This window comes from Artibeus jamaicensis, unplaced genomic scaffold (assembly GCF_021234435.1).
Source record: "Artibeus jamaicensis isolate MK-2021 breed Jamaican fruit bat unplaced genomic scaffold, CSHL_Jam_final scaffold_1964, whole genome shotgun sequence".
Lineage (NCBI taxonomy): Eukaryota > Metazoa > Chordata > Mammalia > Chiroptera > Phyllostomidae > Artibeus > Artibeus jamaicensis.
This window is the reverse complement of record NW_026522030.1, coordinates 45,105,700-45,127,428: the sequence shown is the minus strand read 5'-3', so window position 1 is coordinate 45,127,428 and position 21,729 is coordinate 45,105,700. Positions and strand designations below refer to the sequence as shown.

Genomic DNA, 21,729 nt, shown 5'->3' with positions numbered 1-21,729 from the left:
AAAGACCCAAAGGCCATAGCAGTTCTCTTTGCTCAGTTCCACTGAACTGTAGGCCCTGCTCAGGTATTTTCCCAGGGACTAGGGCATATTTATCCCTGCCCATTAGCAGCTGCCCACGGCAGGCACTTCTCTCTTTGCTGCTTCCCCCTCTTAGAGTGCAAGCCCTGGTGTGAGATTACTGAGGTTCAAATTCTGATCGTGTTGCTTCTCTGTGTAACACATAGAAACAACAGTGCCTACACCATGGACTTGTCAGGAAAACTAAATGAGGCAGGTAAGGCACAGTGCCTGGCGCATAGGTGGGTACCCAAAAATGTTGCCATTTTCACTATTTCCTTTCTCCCACCCTCTCTCAGTCCTGCCTACCTTCTTGTGGCATGGAAGCTTCTTGTTTGGGGGCAAGATGAGGCACAATCGTCACACTATATGCACTCCTCCAACACACACACACAAAACCCAAGACAGCCTTGAGAGGCTGGATGACTCCTTGCAGAGACAATGAGAAAGGGACTGCTAAGAGAGCCTACCACTGCCCTTTCCTCATAAGTGACTGTCTGGAGCTGTGTTTCCCAGACCGTGGAGGGGGAGATGGCCTGTCTCATGACAAAGTCACCCCTCACAAGAGTCCACAGTGCACCATGACTTAGATCAGCTGTTGTTTTCCAATTTCTTTAATGCCCACCTGCTGTCTAGGCTAATTTCATAGTCTCCACAGCACTGGGGAGCCGGATGTTCAGATGTGAATAGGAGCTGGGAGGAGGTTCAGAGACAACCCAAGTGAGGAATGTTAGCAATGATACATGCAGGCATTGAATGAAATACGTTAAGCACACAGATTTCAAACCCTGGAGACCTTCTGCAAACCTTGGATTAGCAAACATGCCCCATAGGGAAAATCTGCCTTCCACGCTTCCCTATAAAGGGATCATAACATTAGGAAGGTATTCGAGACTGCCCTCTGTACACTTGCAGCCAGAGCTCTGTGTTCCTGACAGGGAATTAGAGGGTGTGGGGGGGTGACAGAGAGAAAGAGGGAGTTTGTTGTAATGCTCCTGCTGGGAGGATGGGGAGGGAGTAGGAACAAAAGATGCGTAAAAAATAGTTCTCCTTTCTAAGCCATACAGCACCCCCAATACTAGTACCCCTTTCTATCACCAGCTCATGGAGATATTTACCACATGACTATGCAGGGGCTATCTTTGAAGATGTAGAACAGATGAGGAGAAGAAAATTTAAAATGGCTTGTCTGAGCACAAAAAATCTGCTCCATCACTGACATGGATTCATTTTCATTTTAATTCGTCATTGGGATGAATATGCATCAGGCTTAGGGTCTACTTTATATTTCCCTGTGACTTCTCTAGACCATTTTTTAGACACAAGCACAATACACTTGGCTTTCCTATTGAGGGGTAGTATGTCCTGGTGGGTCCCCTCCTCTGCACTCTCACCGGAGGAACTCAAAACCTATCTGTTCTACAGTTATGTCCTCCTGGGACCCACTGAGCCACCTCTTGTCTTGCTTGTTGACTCTTTCTCGCTAGTCAGACTGTGAACTCGCAGGAGGCCAAGGCTGTTTCTTGAATCACTGCTTTCCCTCCGGGTATCACACAGGCCAAGACACTCGGTGGATGCTCACTGAGTCAAGTGAAATGGCCAGTTTCTGTTGCTCTTGTCCTGGTGCTTTTATTTCCAGAGAAGTCACTAACAATTCTCTCCATGAGTGACCTGAAAATATGGCTCTCTCAATGTAACACGGCATCCCTCTCTGCCAAGACACTTCAAGGACTGACCCATGCACCCAGTTATCCCAATCAGAAAGTGGGTACCACTCTTGATGTCTCCTGATGACTCTGAATAGCCTGTTAGGCTGTGGGGACAAACGAAAATGGCTTAATCAAAATGAATGGATCAGCAGGGGGTTGATATATATATTTCACATATCTTTTCTAAATACAGCCAATAAGAGAATTAGCCACAGGTCCCCACCTAACTGTGAAGAGGCTGGGGAATGTAGGGACCACATGGAATTTTGAGTGACCATCATATGCTCAAAACGTCTGCTATATTTCCCCTCACTCCCACTTTCCCACTCCTGACCAGTTTGTAATGAACACCTACCCACTCTACCTTCCCCATTTCTAGAAAGTATGTCCATCCCTTCCCATCTCCAAATACAATGTGTATTCCAATTGCTTTTAGTATTGACCATAACCCTAAGTTCCTCTATCCACAGCTTCTTAAAACACAAACCTAATGATGCCAGGCCCTTCTGTTAAAACAGAGCCCTTTACCTACAGGACGGCTTTCTTAAGTTCAACCCATATGCCCTCTCACAACACCTCTGCCTACCTGCCCAGATGCACTCTTCACACTGCCCAAGGGTTGAGAGGAGGCTGAAATCCAGCCCAAACCACATGCCAAGCCCTAATATCTGTTGATAGGCTGTATCTTCTTAAGGGAAGGAGTGCCCATTACCCCCTGTGCACCTTTTTCTAATTCAGACAAACACAATAGTAACTATATGTTCGGCAAATGGCATTTGCCCCGAGAGGGGCACATTTTTTCATTCCACACAAAAGTTTTATATTGGCTAGCCATTCAAACTAACAAAAGTTTCCCAAATTCATCAGGTTATTCTTCACCTCCAGGCACTGAGGAGTGGTACCACTCCGCCAGCCACGCCCACTCCACCTCACCCCACCCATCCCGCTAGCCTGGTACATCCCTTGAGAACCCTGCTTAGACATGACCTCAGATATTTCCCATCAGGGGGTCAACATTTCTGCCTGTTCTTAATTTGGATTCTGCCAAAACCAGTTCCTCAGATAAGAATTGGGTGCAGGTGATTTATTTGGAGAACGATCCTGGGAAGCATAAATGAAGGAAGGTGAACATAAAATAGTAAAATGAGAAAAGCTAGTAAAATATGTTAAAAAGTACATGACTGCTGTACATGATTGCTGTTTACAACAGTGGCTCATTTCTCTTGAGGAAGCTCTAAGAACCATGAAGAATGTGCTTATCAAGGTGCATGTAAGCTGGAGTATTTACCCACTGATCTCTGTTCCCCATTGGTTATCCTCCAGAACAGGAAGTCCAGGGTACACCTTGGTCCTTCTAAATGGGCTGTGCAAGCTCCACGTTCCTGGAGAAAAGCATCATGTACGGGGGAGGATGTACAAGGCAGCTCTTGCTCGGCACTCTGAGCTCTCAGCTCCACGCTATGAGCCATCCTTCCTTTTCCATCAGAAATGACTGAGGGGTTGTAGTTAAGCACCTTTCTCAACCTACTTCTGGCCTACTTTCTTCCCACTTCTAGTTTAAAGATCCAGAGGCCTATTTTCTTTCATTCATTTAAGTTCAAGCTAATTTTTTAAAAAATACATATGCTTCTTATGTGTTAAATTACATTCCATTCTACTGGGCAAATGCCCTGTCCAGATTTCTTTTCTACTGCGTGCCAGGCTGCTATGGAACAAAGGTCATACACGTCTCAGAAGTTCTGATATCAAGCCAGGAACATCTAAGAGGCACATCATTAAGATTCTTACAAGTCCTATTATCTACCTAAGCTTGATAGACCCTTAAATACTTCTGAGTTTTTAACATCAGAGTTTACAGTCATACACTTGACTTTATTTTTTACTCTACAACAATATTTTACTGCCCTTTGTTCCTTTCCCCTAAACCATTCTTATTTTGAGGTCCTTTTGTTGGCTTTTGCTTCAGTCCTCTATATTTCTCCTAAATTCTGCTGAAAAACTTAGTTCCCTTTAAAGCTCATCTCTATCTCCTCCTTCATACATTGCTGAAAGAAACAAGCTGGCACTTATAATATTCAAGGGTCCCCTTAATGAAACGTGCCATATAAGGCATTTTCCATTTTCAAATTACCACAGACCATGATGATGCAAACTTTTCACCAGTACATGCCATGAGTTGCCTTTTCTCTATCCTCCAACATCAACCTCCCAACCCTCCTTCAAATCTTCACTACTAGTTTCCTTGAGACCCTTCAAGCCTCAGCCAGCGCCAAAACCAGGGTCCTGTGAGTGACACAGAATAAGGGATTGACCAAACACACCGACCTGGTGCCACTGTGGGACAAACAAGGGAAGTACATCCTGGAAGGGGAGGATCGGAGAGAAATTACTAACAGAGGCTGTAAAAAGCCCCTAGCAAAGAAGCCTGTGGAGGGCTATTGGCCCTGTACCTGGGGGTGGGGCTGGAGCTGCTGTAGGCCAGCAGAGCCAGTGGTCAGAAAAGCTGGACAGGAAACAGGGAGAGAGACAGAAAACTGGAACCCATAAGGACAACCCTGAAGTTACAGGACAAACTAAACCCACAAGTGTCTTTCAGCCCCTCTACCTCGAAGACACAGTGCCCTCACCAAAAAGATGCACATAGATCTGGTTCAGGAGGCTGAAGGATGAGATTCTGCGGGTGCTGGAAGATCTGAAGGCTCAGCTGCCGACCCACCCCTGCCAGCAAGGTTAGTAGCAGATCAGTGCCAAATGCGTGAGCTGCAGCAGCACCTGGAGCCCTGCCTGGTCCTCCAGAGCACACGGCTTGCTGCTTCGGTTCTGCCTTCCAAATTGCGTGCACATTTCTCTTCTAGTGAGCCTTAACCCACAACCATGCCAGGAAGGAAATCTGGGAACTATAGTTCTAGTTTAGCTAAGTTGACTAAGTATAAAAGCATCACAGAGGCACTTAACTCATGGTTCCTGTCCTAAAGAAAACACTTAATAAATGTTAAATATTTATTTGTATTCCTACCACATGGCCCAATGCTTAACACAGAGCAGGTGCTCTGATTTTGTGTGTAAAACAGAAACTTGATTTGTATCAGATTGATTGCTACACCTTGTTCTCTAAAATATTTCCCTTGACACAAATTGTCCTTTTTTTGTAAAGAGATAAGAATCTTCTGCATCAACCTAATAATATTTGTTAATTTTCCTCTCTGTTGGACAGACAGTTTATTGCTTAGAACTAAAGCCATCCACATCCAAAAAACAGTAGCATTAAAATTCATTTAAACTTAGCAATGAGAAGAAAGATGATCTCATGATATTACCATTTTCAGTGGGGGCTGAGTGAGAGGGCAGGATCTGTGCTGAATACTTTCTCTTCATTAGCACTTCAGTTCCTGCTTTCAGCTCAGAGCCCACCTCACTGACCCTCTCAGACAAGGGGAGCTTGAGTGATGAGGTGATAATGAACAGAAAATGTTCTGCCCTGTTCTGAGTATGACTGGTACAAAGCAGGACCACAGGGATGAGACTATACCTGGCTGTTTTAAAATCTTTTCTCATTTGGAAAGCAGCAGGATGAAAATTCATCATCACAATGAAGAAGAGAAGGCTGCAGCAGCAATGAGCAAAGGTAAAAGTGTAGATAAAATGTGCCAGCCTTAGCTCACCAGGTAAACCCCAATTCTTCTTATGGTAAGTCTTTCAGAAAATCCTGGCATTGCTCTCTACCACTTAATGATTGTAGAGGAAGGGAGGGAGGAAGGAAGTAAAGGAAGGAAAAGAAGGCTTATCCAGGACATAGGAGGTAAAAAGAGATTTTTTTATACCCTAAGCCATAAAGAGGCCCCAGTCTCTTGTTATTTATTTAAGCTCCGTTCCAAATTGTGATTTTTCACGAGAAAGTTTTAAATTTCTCTTTCAACAGTACTGATTCCCCAAGGCACACAGAATGCTTACATACAATATGCAAGAACTCTCCCAGGCCCCAACCCCAGCAACAAATGAAAAAAACACTTGCTCTTTCCCAGGTGGCTTCCCCTGGCAACAGAAGGGTCTGAAAGTAAAGAAGAGTAGGGAATGAAGCCTTGGTAAGCAAACAGCAGTCTCTGCCACAGCCCTGGTGCCCTCCATCTCCAGTGCCTCTGGCCCGGTTTCAGGTTCCCTGATACCATTCTCTGTCCCACCGTGCTTACTCGCCCCTTCTTATCACTCTTTCTTTAGCTCCATCCCACTGATGTCTATCCCCAATTTCCCTTTACTTCCAAGTTGTTCTTACTTTATTTAGCCTCCCATCAATCGAATGAGGCAGAAATATTACCATAACCCAATTTTTAGCTGAGGAAACCAAAGCTCAGAGAAGATAAATTGCTTACCTAAGGTTACTCCTTATTCTATTTACAGTAGAATCAACACTACAGAAACCAGGACCTTGGAATCTTAAGAGTTTTGTTCTTCCAACTCTTCTGAGTTCAACTCTGTTCTCATCCACTGCTGAGTCTACATGTGAGGGAACATGTTAGAAGGACAGATCTTTCCTGTTACACACAATTTAGCATGGAAATGTTGCTTGAACATAATATTCCCCAACACTATAACATCTAGGTTTATAAATTGCATTGCTATGGAGTTACGACCTTATGGGTGGTCCACAGAAACCCCCAATCTTAATTTTTGTGTTAACAAATAGCATATCTACTATGAGTGACTCACTAATTAATTAAATTATTCAGTAAGTCTATTGACATTTCCATACTCAAGGTTCTTGTATCAATAGTCATTGATATAAGAAAAAACAAAATGAATTAAGACATTGTTCTGTCCTCAATTCACAATATAGTTAAAAAGATGTCCAAATAGACAAACTAATTTTTGTACAAGTCATGATGGAATAGCATCAGTAGCAGAGAAGATTTCATATGATAAAGCCAATATTTCTACAGAAAGTTATTAGAAAAGCCTTTATTGAAGAAATAGAATCTGAATGGAGTCTGGAATGACGGGTTATGTTCTGGTAGACAGAGATGTAGGAAAGATTCCTGCAGGCAGAGAAAATAGCAAAATCAATGGCCATAATTTTAAAAAGATCAAAGGGAAAAGCAAACATTGCAATTTGGTAGTGGTAATAAGAGTATTGGGAATACAGCGGGAAATGTGGAGCCGTATGTGGAAAGCCTTGAATGTCGGAGTCCAAGGTCTAGAATTTTCCTCTGGATGGAAGGCAGTCATCCTGAACAGAGTGTAAATGCCTAGGTACAGAGACCAATATGATTAACAACAGCGTGGCCCTCTTAATTCGAGCAACTATATAATGAGGCTGCATGATGGCTAGTCTTATGTGTCACCTTGACTAGGTTAAGGGACACCCAGATAGCTGGTAAAACATTATTTCAGGGTATGTCCGTAAGAGTATTTCTCACCCTGGCCAGGTGGCTCCATTGGCTGGAGTGTCACCCTGAACACCAAAAGGTTGTGGGTTTGATCCCTGGTCAGGGCACATACCTAGGCTGTGGGTTTGAAAACTGGTCAGGGGGCCTATGCGGGGGGCAACAGATAGATGTTTCTCTCTCTCCCCCTCTTCCTGTATCTCTAAAAAATCAATACATATATCCTCAGGTGAGGATAAACAAAAAAAATATTTCTCAAAAAAATCTGCATTTGAATTGGTTGACTGAATGAAGATCACCCCCAGCAATGGAAGTGGTACCATCCAATCTGTGGAGAGCCTGATCAGAACAAAAGACAGAAGAGGGACAAATTTGCTCTCTGCCTGTCCATCTTCTCTTGCCCTAATGCTACAGAACAGACCCAGGTCAGGGGTGGGAGGGGCGCAGGGGGGGGGACAATATATTATTACTGAATGGATCCCCCTTTCGACTCCCAGGGTCCTACCTGCACCCAGTACTAGGTTCGCGTTGCCTGCCACCAGGGAATGATATCTCTCAATCCCAGAGATTAGTGAAAAGGAAAGGAATTACTTATTCAAAAAGTTATACAGACTTAGGGTAATGACTTAATGTCTTCATCAAAATACTAAAGTCCTCTAGAATACCCACAAACACACGCAGTCCTTCCTTCTCCCTCTGCCCAGTCTGGGGTGCCGTATCCCAGGAAAAGAAGTAGAGTCCCTGGCTCGGGCAGCCCCTCAGTTCCAGCATCAACCACTCTGTTGCCACTGCAATCTCCAGTTAATCCAAAACCATGTGGCACCTTCTCATGGCCCACCAGCAAGAGTCCTTTCACCCGTTTCCTTCCCAGCAAGGTCTCTCCTGCCTCCTCAGCCACATGGTCCTGACTCTCACCGAAGCCGCATGGTCCCCCCTTGTTACTCCAAGCTCCCATGCAGGCACTCTAACCAGGGGAGTTGCTTCCCAGGTACATCCTGGGTTGAAGTCACTCCCATCTCCCTAGCTCAAAGCATGGCCACAACTATTTAACATACCCATAAAACCAATTAAAAGTTACAGACATGTTACATGACCATGACCAGAGGTTAGCTCCACAACTACTGCTATGCAAAACAGCGCTCAATGGCCCTGCTCCATGTGTCCTATCCCCCAGTTCAGACCTGTAGGTGGGCAGGAGGTGAGAACATCCCATATACATATATTTTTAAAATATTTCCTACACACCCTGAGTTTTGGACTCAATTACAAATCCCTATCTGAGGTCTCCTGGCTGCACCCTGTATAACTAAGACATTAGTTCTGCATTTTTTTAAATATATTTTATTGATTATGCTATTACAGTTGTCCCATTTTCCCCCCATCACTCCCCTCCACCCTGAACACCCTCTCCCACCCACATTCCCCACCTTTAGTTCATGTCCATGTGTCATACTTATAAGTTCTTTAGCTTCTACATTTCCCATCCTATTCTTGCCTTCCCCCTATTTTCTACCTACCACCTATGCTACTTATTCTCTGTACCTTTTCTCCCCTTCTCCCCCTCTCTCTTCCCTGTTGATTCCCTCCATGTGATTTCCATTTCTGTAGTTCTGTTCCTAGTTGTTTCCTTAATTTACTTTTTGTTTTTGTTTTTGTTTTAGGTGTGGTTGTTAATAACTGTGAGTTTGCTGTCATTTTACTATACATGTTTTTTATCTTCTTTTTCTTAGATAAGTCCCTTTAACATTTCATATAACAATGGCTTGGTGATGATGAACTCCTTTATCTGCCCTTCCATTCTAAATGAAAACTTTGCTGGATAGAGCAATCTTGGATGCAGGTCCTTGCCTTTCATGACTTGGAATATTTCTTTCCAGCCCCTTCTTGCCTGCAAGGTCTCTTCTGAGAAATCAGCTGACAGTCTGATGGGAAGTCCTTTGTAGGTAACTGTCTCCTTATCTCTTGCTGCTTCTAGGATTCTCTCCTTCATTTTTATCTTGGGTAATGTAATTGTGATGTACCTTGGTGTGTTCCTCTTTGGGTCCACCTTCTTTGGGACTCTCTGAGCTTCCTGGACTTCCTGGAAGTCTATTTCCTTTGCCAGATTGGGGAAGTTCTCCTTTATTATTTGTTCAAATAAGTTTTCCACTTGTGGCTGTTCCTCTTCCCCTTCTGGTACCCCTATAATTCAGATGTTGGAAGATTTAAAGATGTCCTGCAGGTTCCTAAGCGTCTCATCACTATTTTGAATTCTTGTTTCTTCATTCTTTTCTGTTTGGTTTCTTTCTTCCTTCTGGTCCACTCTATTGATTTGAGTCCCAGTTTCCTTCCCATCACTATTGTTTCCCTGTCCATTTTTCCTTCATTTCACTTAGTGTAGCCTTCATTTTTTCATCTAATTTGTGACCAAATTCAACCAATTCTGTGAGCACCCTGATCACCAGTGCTTTTGACTGTGCATCTGATAGGTTGGCTATCTCTTGGTTGCTTGGTTGTATTTGTTCTGAAGCTTTGATCTGTTCTTTTGTTTGGAGCATTTTTTTTGTCTTGATGCACCTGTTACATATGAGGGTTGGAGCCTTAGGTGTTGACCAGGGCGGGCAACCCATGTCTCTGTGTTTTGATGCTGTATATGGAGGTGGGGTCTTAGAGGGAACAGTGGTACTTGCTCACTCTCTGTTGGATTTAAGTCCCTTCTGCCAGTTCTCCCAAGCAAACTGGGCCCTTCTAGTGCTGATTTCCATGTGAGTGGGCTTGTGTACATTCTAGGAGGACATGTCAGCCTTCATAAACATGTGAATCCATCCTTTACAATAAATTTCATTTGTACAGCTATATAAATCCTATTGGTTCTATTTCTCTTGAGAACCCTGACTAATAAAGGTTATAAATGGGAAATAAGTATAAAGTACATCAATGCTGAGTGTGCTACCTGGAGAAAGCCAGATGATCAAGAAAACATGTCCCCAGTGGCATTTTCCTTGGAAAACCTACCACTATTCTGTGCCCAGGGCCTGACACACTCTGTCTTGAAGATTCAGAATCTGGGGTCTTATCAGTGTGCCAGGGTAGGTCAGAATCAGGAAAACTAGAATGCCATTTATTAATTCACAATAAAAGACAGAAATATCCACCCAAGTAGATCAGGGTTTCAGCTGCAAATATTAGAACCAACTCTAGCTAACAGCAGATAAAAGGAAAATCATTATAGCTAATGTGAAACTCTGAATTTTCAGAAACTCAGAGCCAGTGAATCAAGCTCAGAGACTCCGCAGTCAAGAAGAAGATCAAAATGCCAATACCAGACCACTCATACAGGCTAGTCTCATTGGCACTGCAGATAGAGGCACATCACAACTGACCAGCTGGACACAGAGCATAAAACACTGAGTCGGCTGTGCTAACCCAGGATGTTACTGTTAGCGCTTTGCTGTGATTGCTCCTCCTGAAAGCCCAATCATGTCCTGCCATTCTCTCTTAAAGGGCATTTTTTGAACATGACCTTCCTCTTCATGTGGCCCATCTCCCTGGTGCAAACTGGTGTACATCTCTGGCCTTAGCTAGCCTCAAGGGTGGCTTAGAATGCAAGTTTTCTTGCCTTTGGTGTTGGAAGGTGAAAATCTCAACGATAAAAATTACAAAATGTAAAATGAAAGTCCAAAAATTATAGGGTGGCCATAATAACGATAAATATCCACAGCGCAGCATAACCTGAAGACAGGCTTATCTTGACATACCAGCAGAATGTTCTTGTTCAACATGAAGTTAAAGGAAGGGAGTTATATATATGACTTGGGTTTTCCATTGCTTTAATTTTTAGGCTCTAATACCCTGTTGGATTAAATGCCAGAATTCATTTGTTCAATAAGGCATACAGCCTACTAGTCACCCACACAACACGTACTCACAACACACACAACAGCAGCGCTGCTGGAAGCGAGACTACCCTCCCTTTGTCTGTCTTCCTCAGTGACGTTACTCTCTCTTCCTTTTTCCCTTCCTTCCCAAGGCTGCCTCCCAGGCCTATGTCTGTTCATTTATTTTCCTTTTGCAATCCACAGAGCTAGTATAATCTTTCAGAACTTGGCCTGAAAAGAAGAAAAGGCATTTTTCCTATTAGCATATACATCTCCCAGGAAAAAAAAAACTTCAAATCACCTTCCACATGCCAGAGTGAGTCCAACTTTGAAACTCTGACACCTGCTTTCCCATAACACCAGTAATAACCCCAACTCCCTGTGAAAGCTGTAACTTTAATAAAAAACAGGTCACACGTCAGACATCAGTACTGCAAGAACATGCAAACACTCACGCATACTCTGTCACCAATAACTCATAAAAGAAAATGAAATTTCCAACAGTATCCCCCAACCAGTTCCTCTAAGGAGTTCCCTGGGGAGAGGGGAAGAGAACTCCTAAATCCCCTTACCACTCTGGATACCATTTGCAGCATCTTTGGTTGTCATAGTTAGCTTCCTTATCTACACCCAGTAATTGGGACACACAGTTGAAGGGTCAGTAAGGAGGAGGCAGTAGAAAAGGTACACATTCAAACTCAGAAAAACTTGGGTTGCAGTCCTGGCTCTTTTACCAGCCGTGTGACACAAGACAATTACCTCCTCTAGCTCAGTCTCACTTTCCGCCTCTGTAGAATGGGCATGAGGTTCCTACCTCACAGAACTTTTGTAAGAATTAAAGAAATATATACATGCACCTCACATAGTAGTAAGCAAGTGGTAACTACTGCCAGCACTACTGGTTACTGTCATCATCACCTTTAGTATTGAACCAACGGGTCCTATTAACTCAGAGTTGAAAATAAAGAGTCCCTTATGCCCATGCTGAGAGTTCATCTCGACTAGACAGAAAAGCCACTTCCTTGTCACTTAGATAATATAAGCATTCCAATTCTGTTGGACATAATGATTGGCCTGCCGGTGGAGGTGACAGCCATAGAGGGAAGGACTACGGAGCTGGGAGCTATCATTCAGGAATACTGTGTAGAGCTTGACCCCTTCTCACCCTTTCTGGAAGCCTCCCCACTCTCTCCTTACCCAGACACTGGCTTCCTCATTACAAGCAGCCTGGGGTGGGGGAGGGGTTACTCTCCCTCTCTGCAGAAAATAGGGACTGTGCTTATGCACTGTCCCTGTAGAAAGTGAAACTGCATGACTGGAAGAATCCCATCATCATTCCACCCCCCAATGAGAGAGACTGTTTGCAGGCAGATGAAATTAAATTGTAAGCTCTACTGACTTCAACAACAGATGCCACATGGGCAAACCCAAACTGGGGTGTTGAACTGTCAAAGAGATTTCACTCTTCCTGACACTTCGACTTTGGGTAATGGCCTCCTACCAGTCTTGCTGCCAGAAATGTCACCACTGGAGATCCATTTCCACTGGGTTCTTGCCCTGAAATCCTTTTAAAAGTGTTAATCCCCAGGGAAACAAAACAGACACTCAATCATGCTAAGGTGCTAGTGCAGAACCTGGTTCCAATCCTGGCTGAGTTTTGGGGCTAAGATCCCTTATGTAGAAACTGGAGGAATGCTGAGAATTAGAGCTACCTCCTAGGGTTCAGGGAAGATAAAATGAGAACTTATAGGGAAGACACTTAGCACAGGCCCTCACACTGTGAACATTTAACAATCCATTCACCTTTTGAAGAATCTTTATGGAGCTTTCTTTCTGGCAAATACTCATCTGCTTGGAAAAACACAGACCCTAAAACTCATCCTTAAAGGTCCCACATCAATGGCTCTGGGCTGTGGAAGATGCACTTTTCACAACCCTCCCTGTAACTTGTGGAGGTGGGTCAGCGCATTATCCTCAGACCCCCATCCCTGCCCTTGCCCCTACCCCTACCATTGGGCCAATCCCTGGATCTAGCAAATAAGGGTTCAATTTTTCCCAACAGAAGGGGCCTGAGGAGGAGAGGACTGATTAGGGGTAGAAGCAGTGAACACTAGAAAAGGTGAGGAAAGTAGTGATAAACTTCTCAGAGCCAAACTTTCCTGCAGAGGGTGCTGGGTGAGGAGAGTATTGAGGGTTAACTTGGGTAACAAACTGAGAGAACAAAGAGAAGTCTATACAGAAGAAAGTACCTTCCAAAAAAAACTATGGTGTGAATCCCAGACACCAGCCACAGGCCCTGAAATTCCAGTTTAAAGCAATTCAGTTCCTGTTCCATTCAGCAAGTGCAGGCGATGGCGATGAATTGCAGGCATTTGCTCTTTTGTGGTACTTTTCATGCCAGAGCCTCAAAGCCTTTTCAAACACCAATCTGTTCAACCTCAACCATTTTGAGAGATTTGGCAAAGGGATAGTGGGGATCACTTCCCTCCCTACCTCAAGGGCATCCTTTTGGGTGTTGGGAGGAAGGAAGTGGGAGGCTGAAGCTGTTTAACAGCCACTTAACCAGACATCCTGACAGCTCAGAGAACTTTGACATCAGACATTTCTGGGACACTTAATCTGAGGCTGTGGAACCACAAAAATACCTGGATCTCCACCTCTGCCTTTCTGGCTTTAGTTTTCCCTCGTTTAGCGTGAATAGTGCCTGGTGATCTGGCAGACAGTGAAAGTGCCTACCCAGTGTCCTCCTTGTAACAAACCCCAACTTTTTTCTGGGGTAAAGCAGGGGTAGAGCATGGTTCATTTATGCCAGATTACCAATCTTCCTCCCATTTTCCCAGCCTCCTTGCCACTATGAGTGACCACATAACCTTAGTTTGGCTGCAGGGGGAGTGTTGTCAGAATTCTCTATGCTGCAGTAACAGATTAACTCTACCTCAGTGACTTAATACCACAGAGTTTTCTTTTTCCCTCTCATACTGTAATTGTAATCAGTGGAAAAACTGCTCCACACTCACCCAAGAACCTGGGCTGATAAAGCCTCTATCATGTTCAAATGGAACAATTGAAAACTGTGGTCTCCAAAGTCACCGTGAAAGAGACAGAGAAGACTGAAGTTGGGTCTCAACTGCCTATGCTGGGAAATGACGTTACTTTTTCTCATGGTCCATTGATCACACAGAGTCACGTGGTGCTAATCGAAGGGAGGCTTAAAAGCTCAGAGTTAAAGATACAATGTCTGGTGACACTGTCTGTGCCACAGATGTGACTACATGACAAAGATGACATCTAATGCTACCCCACATACCTTTCTCCTTGTAGGAGTCCACTTTACAACTGGTAGCCTGGACCATCTCTCAACTGAAGCTAAAAGTGCCTAACCAGTCTAGCATTCCTGTGAGCTCAGCATCTGTATAAACAGAACAGCCTATGGCTGTGCAGGTAATAACTGGGAACCATAAGAAGAATGTCACCCCCGGCAATGGGTGTGTCATTTCTTTACTCAAAAAGAAAGGCATGTCATTGCCATATCTGGCTCTGTGCTGGGCTTGGGAGGCTCTGAGTAAATAAAATGGGTCTACTAATCGTTGAAAGTCTCAAGGGATTATAAAGAAATCAGGAAGAACTTTAAAAAATCATCCTGATGTTACAAATGATAAACACTGAAAATTAATTCTATCCCAGCACAACTTCTGAGACCAGATACTTGCTCGATAAAAATTCTGAGGGAAAGTGGAATTAATGGCAACTTTAGAAGCTATTTCAAGGAGTTTAAGTCTTTAATGTGAAAATGGACAGTTAAAAAGGAAAAAGCACTAGTGTTTTTGTCATCTGTGAATGCCTACTTGTTTGTAATCAAAAACATGCAAAAGAGCTCTTTCACTAACCTTATAAAGTTCACCCGCCTCATAGGAGCACTTTAAGAGGCCCCACACTGCCCTGACTGGTCGCACTCCCCTGCAGCTCCTCAGCCCCCAAAGATGCCCTCTTTGTGTGCTCCTGCGGGTTGTCCCAATCACCAGCAGATCCTCCCTAATCTGAGCTGTAATTTGGTATGTCGGGAGTGTGAAGAACAATTAACCACTGGAGTACTGCGTAACTTCAGAACTTCAGAAGTCTCTTGAGATAAAACGTATGCAAATGGTAATGTCTATTATTGGTCTGATAACCATTCTTTAATTCCATCTTAAAAGAGGAGAGATTTCCAGACACTGTGATATATTTGATCCAATGAAATATTCAAACTAACTTTGTATCACTTGGGTGGTAATTTATCTTCTCTGCCTGGAGCAGAAAGAGGTTTCAGAGCAGTAATAATGGATTTATGTATTTTTCCCATATCACTTTTTTTTCATTTGGAGCATGGACATTCAAAACTGTGCATTCTTTGTGGTGTGGAGCTGCTCTGGGCATGGAGACATTCAAAGGACCCTGAGATGCAGGTAACCACTTCCTGCACCAACTGTGTGTCCAGGTTAGAAGTCACAGTACACAAGGATGGAAGCCCTTTCTTGATACCAATAATATGTAGTGAGACAGAGGAATGAGAGAGAGGAAAAATGAGATGGGAAACAAAGAGTGAGTGAATGGGACAGATGACGGAGGAGCTAAAGAGAAAAAGGAAAAGAGCAGAAGTTAACAGGCCACATTGGTACCTTCAGAAGACAGAGTCCTCCTTGTTAAAGAAACCAACTAGGCACTTTCCCCCTTGCTCATCACATTCCCTTGGATATCTCTGTTTCCCCAGATTGGTTTTTGACTCTACTGTTTCCCAGAAACTGACTCTACCAAAACCAGACCAAAAAAAAAAAAAAAAGAGAGAGAGACAGTCATGTGGGACCTGGTAGGATAATGCCTATTTTATTCAAATAAGGAGAAAACTGTGTTAATAAATGCCTGTGACATTTAATGATGTGGCTTTCGTTTTGAACACATCATTGCTCGATATTGAATCCATCCATTTTGATAATAAACCCCAGAATCATAAAAGTCTTGCTTTTCGCCCATAAATAAATAAATAACAGAGACCTACTTTGCATGCTGGGAAGGAGGGAGGATTGCAATTCCCCTGCATGCCTTTGCATCTTATGAACTCTATTCAGCCACATGGCCTCCCATTCGTCTCTGTGGAAATCCAATTTCCTTCTCACAGGTTTGTCTGCCAGTTTTCTAATTTTCACATCAAACTGCATATTATTCATTGTCAGGCTGGTTGTTCTGGAAGAATCGTTAGTCTTAAACCCTTTATCATTATTTTCAGTCTAGCCACAGACTGGCATCCAGCCAGACAACACGTTTCCAAACCACCCCCAAAAGCTCAAAATTTCAAACCTGTGTTCTCCTGGCCCAGGCAAGGGCCACTGAGAATAACACTTTCTGAAAGATAAATACAGATTCTTTAATGCAGCAAAAGGGCCCTCCCAGTATACTCAGTAGTGTGTGATTCATTTCTCCATCCCCGGCACTTAGCGCACAATAGGCCCTTAATAAATCATTCATTTAAAAAGGAATAAACGATGTAGTGAATGGTATGTTACACATGCAGACTTCTGCAAGATTACATATGTTACATACCAAAACTGAACTTTATCGTACCCAGTATAAATTTTTATTTAACCCACTTATGCTGATGAAAGATCTTTTTTATTTTAAAAGGATCACTAATTATTCTTTCAATGGCTGTTTTAATTGATATAATTAATTTTAATTTGTCATGAAGTTGATCTGTAAAAACCTACCAGGCTCAGATCTTCCCCAGATCTGCAGCTTCCAAATCTGTATGTTGGGGTCCTAAGGTCCTTGTTCATGCCCACATTTCCAAATTGTCATGATAATGGAAGGTCTAACATACATTTCTCCTTTAAGGCTGGTGTCCATCCTGGAAAGGGATCTCTCGGGGCCACCACAGCCAGAGAGAAAGTTCAGCTGGAAATCCATCTCCCTAACATATTCAGAGGATGGGCAGGCAGCTGTAAGGACCCGCCTTCCTGGAAGTCTTGTTCTGTGGACATTTACCCTGTTCCTAGCAATATCCCCAGACTGTTTTAGCTGCTCCCCGGTACAGGCTCCAAAGGACCAGAAAAAATGTTGCCTTTTCCTTACAGTTTTCTGGGGAGATGAACTATAAAGGAAATGCTTTATTCCTTAACAGAATCAAACCTCAAAAGCCTAAGGTTCATAGCAAGTAAATGCAATTCTTGACCCTGGACGCTACACTGGAGGGAAAAAAATACTACAAAGGACAGTCACTGAAATATGAATGGTGGAAGAGATAAAAGTATTGTATCAGGGTTAACCTTACTAAAGTTAAATGTGTACTTTGTTATTGAAGGAGAAAATCCTGATTTTTAGGAAGCTTATACATGCACATGAAGTACGCAAATGTACAGAGCTTTGATGTATGTAACTAAGCCCCAAATGATTAAAAATAGTATATATAATAAATATGAAATGTAAAATATTTTATATAGAGTATGAACAGAGATAATAAAGTAAATGGTATAAAATGTTATTGGTGAATCTAGTAAAGTTCATGTGGAATTTTTGTATTATTCTTATTCTCGCAAGTTTTCTGTAAATTGAAAATTATTTCTATGCTAAAAGCATAAAGTTAATATTTTACACCAGTAGCATAAATTAAATCAGGCAACAGCCTTTAAGTAAGACCAGGCTAAGGCAAAGGCTGAGGTTATAAAGGAGAAATAAATGTTACACCAGGGCAGGAACCTGCAAATTTTGTCAAAGTCCAGACAGCAAATATTTTAGTCTTTGTGAGCTGACAGGCTCTGTTACAAGTTCTTAGCTCTGCCATTAGCAGCCATAGACACTATGTAAATTAATGGACATGACTGTGTTCCAATAAAACTTTATTTACAAAAACAACCAGTGGGCTGGATGTGGCTCAGGAACCATAGTTTGCCAACCCGTGAACTGAATAATTGGGCAAGTGGGATCTGGCTTACTTGTCAGATAGGGCCCCCATTCCTCCAGGCCCTACCTGTCTCCCTGTGACCCCCTGCCTCTCTGGACACCCTCATCAGTCTGAATGCAGTGATGGACATCATTCTCCACTCACTTCAGGAGAAATTGCAGAGGGAAGCCCTCTCACCGCAGGTTTCTAGAAGAACGCAGACAACACTTCCACATTCAGCAAGAACAGGCAAGAATGTCATTACAAATGCCAGCCTGGAAATGAAGGGGCAGAAGTTCTCCTTTCATATACAGACAGGGAAAGCTCGCTCCTCAGAAATCACCCCCCAAACTGTACAGTGAATGTTTTGCTTTATTTAAAGAAAAAAAGTTTCTACTTAGATCCAGTGTCCTACCCTTAAGTGTCCACATGTGATGGGTACCACCACATTGAGATATGGAGTGAGAGGTGGGAAAGGATGGGGAAAGGAGAAGGGAAAGAACTCTGAGTAAAAGACCTTTTACTCAGCTAAAGGAGAAGGGAAAGAACACAGCTAAAAGGCCTTTGCTGCTGCAACCACTGTCACTGAGTTGTTACCTTCATGTTCCCCTGCTGGTCCCCTTGGCGTTCTCACAGTCATCTGGCTTCTGCCCTGTCTCACTGCACTTCCTGTGCTGTGTTATGGGCTCCCGTGGAGAAGACAATGCACCTACCCCACCACCAGCTTTCAGAAGCCCTCAGAGGAGGGATGTAGACTTGCTGGAGCTCAGCCAAATCCACTTGCCAACTCAGAGATACCACCTACCCCCAGCCCAGCTGTTGGGCCTGTCCCAGGGAACTCCTTCAAGTTAATGGCACCTGCCCAGGGCCCCAGGAATGCTGGCTTCTTGAGAGGCAATTTCATTAGGAAGGCAACGAATCCCCAGGAAATGCAAAAGAAAAAAGCAAACAAAAAGTCTGGAGCATCTAGCGTGGCTGACTTTGGAAGTGAGTGGAAAGCGGTAGAAACAGGAAGGCAGAAGTCCCCTCAACTCATTTTTACCTTGGTCTTTCTCATTCCACTCAGTAGAATTCATAGAGCGCCTGCCGTGGGTTTGGCAGACGCACAGGTGAAAAACATGGATGCAATCCTGCCCAGTGAAACTTATGTCTGACGTGGGGTCCAAAGAAAGAACAGGCAAATTACCTTACCGTGAGCAGTAGTTCTCAAACTCAGTGAGCACCACAGTTCCCTGAAGGGCTATGAAGCACAGATCTGGGGGCCCAGCCCCAGAGTTTCTGATTCAGGGCTTGTGAGTGGTGCCTGAGAATCTGCTTTTCTAACAAATGTCCAGGTGATGCTGATGTTGCCAAAAGACCAGACTTTGAGAACCACCGATCTGCAGCATGACTGGTGTGTGAAGGTGGAAGTATGGGGTACAATGGGAGCTTACAAAGGGGGATATTACCCAGACAGGCCAGGGAAGGCTTAAGTGGGAATAAACGAAGTGAAATGTGTTCCAGGCAGAGAAAAGCACATGCAAAGAAATGATAGCAAGACTGGAGCATATGTGGAGAGCAGCAAACTACTATCTGTGGGCCAAATTTGGCCCACCATCTCTTTTTGTAAAGTTTTATTGGAACACAGCCACACTCATTCATTTACACTCTGTCTGCGGCTGCTTTTGTGCTACAATGGCAGTTCAGCAGTTGTGACAGAGATCATATGGCATGCAAATGTTTCCTATCTTGCCCTTTCTTAGACCCCAGTCTAAGGAGTCTTTCTGAAGTTCAGTTCAATAGTCCCCCCTTACCTGTGAGGGATACATCCCCAAACCCCAGTGGAAGCCTAAAACTGTGGCTAGTACCAAACCCTATACAGACTATGTTTTTCCTATATATACATACCTACAATAATTGATTGTGCCTAATTCACAAATTATGCGCAGGAAGAGATGAATAATAAACCTGAATAATTACAACAATATACTAGATAAAAGTTACGCGGAAGTACTACTCACTTGCTTCAGGGGCTCCCTTGCTGAAGTCGTAGTATAGGCTCGGTGCTCCCTGGCACCACACGCCACTGTCGGTCGCAGCACATTTTCTGTCATGTCTTCCACCCACAAATTCGGTGGCTGTTCCATCGCGACTGGGCACTTATCATGCACTGTGATAACTTTTGCAGTATGAGCCGCAAAATTAGCAAGAATTTCCTTTCCTTCTTCACAACTTCACAGATAGAACATTTGTCCTTACTGTAGAGCTTAGGAACCTCAGCATGTCGTTTTTTTCTTCCTTACAACACCTTCACCTTTTCCCTTTAAGGAAGCACTTTATGGCTTCTCTTCGGCATCTGTATTGCCCATACGTTATTCTCAAGCTTCGGAGCCGTTATTGAGTTAAATAAGGGCTCCCTGAACACAAGCGCGGCGCCACCAACAGAGTGGAAAACAGGCCGCAATGGTGGCGCAGCGTAAACAGCGTGGACGCGCCGGACTGCGGGGGAGTCACGTCCTGTGCGCGAAGGAGTGGTTCTCGCGAGATTTCCTCACGCCACTCAGAACAGCAAAATTTTAAATTTACTGTGTATGTTTGGAATTTTTCATTTAATATTTTTGGACCACAGCTGACCATGGGTAGCAAAACCATAGGAAGCAAAATGGGCGCTTGTACCTCCTAATTGTCCTATTTTAACGCAGCCTTCCCAGCCCCACATTCTGGAGGACTGTAAATGGTGCCTGGGGGTGACTACGGAACCGTTTGCAACCTGTCACCTGTTAAAACGAGTGCCCATTCGTGCGGGCTAATTCAACAGTTGTCCTTGCTTTCAGGTTGGAATTTTTTAGACAGTCTCTGAACTGCGTCCCCGAATCCCCAGCATCCCCTGTAGCTGCCCAGCGACCACCCCACTCTATTCCTAATTAGCAGCCACTGCTCATTTCCCCGAGGCCTAATGACTGTGCCAGTGAAGGCCACTGACAGGACTGAGGAAGCAATTTGTCAGCCTTACTGTCCGTCCCACTGGGGACTGACCGGCCCGGTGGAGAAGGCTGCTCAGCACAAAATGTGACCCAGGAACGCTCAGACAGAGCTTCAAGGTCAAGTAGCCCGTCCTGATTCACATAGCACCACGTAGAGGCAGCCAGCTTCTGGGTGACTGGGATAGTGGGGTTCCCGCATCAGTCTCTGTTCCCAGCATATAAATGGAGGGAACTCATGAAAAACCCACAGCTGAAGACTTTTTTCTCCAAAGCTGAGTCAGCCATGCAACCACGTCACCTCCTCCCACCTCCAGCGCTTACCACGAGTTTTTAAATCTAATAATACAAAGGAATTTCATGTTTTCTAGAAGGGCTCGTATGCACAGAAAAGGCTATTCAGAAGTTACTTTGGTTTGTTAAGAACAATATTAAATTTATTCAAGTTAATTGAACCTAATTCTCCCCTCAGTTTTTACACTCAACTTTATTATTTTATACATAATTCCAGCAAATCTCACAATCACTTTTAGGAGCCTTTGGTTAAACATGGTCCCAATTAGAAAATTAATTAAGCATTAAACATTTAAAATATTATTTATAAATTTAATATATTCTACTTCATTTTGTTAAATTATTTTTTGTTTTTGTTAAAGTAACTCATGCACATAACTCACAGCCCAAGAGTACAAAAAGCCTTATAATAAAAATAAGACTTTCTTTACTGTGCCCCCCCACCCCCGACTATCTGCTCTGTGTTTTTCCAGAGGCAGTTCCTTTCAGAGATTTCTTTTGGAATATACACTTCTCCATACTTCTAAATAATATGCATATACTGCTAACTTTTTGTAGCTCAAA

General features: G+C 43.6%; 1 pseudogene; it reads right to left on the bottom strand.

Moving 5' to 3' along the window:
* The window catches only part of LOC128626042 (FUN14 domain-containing protein 2-like), a 93,696-nt pseudogene extending 73,659 nt beyond the window's left edge, over positions 1-20,037 (bottom strand).
* Between the last annotated feature and the right edge of the window lie 1,692 nt (positions 20,038-21,729).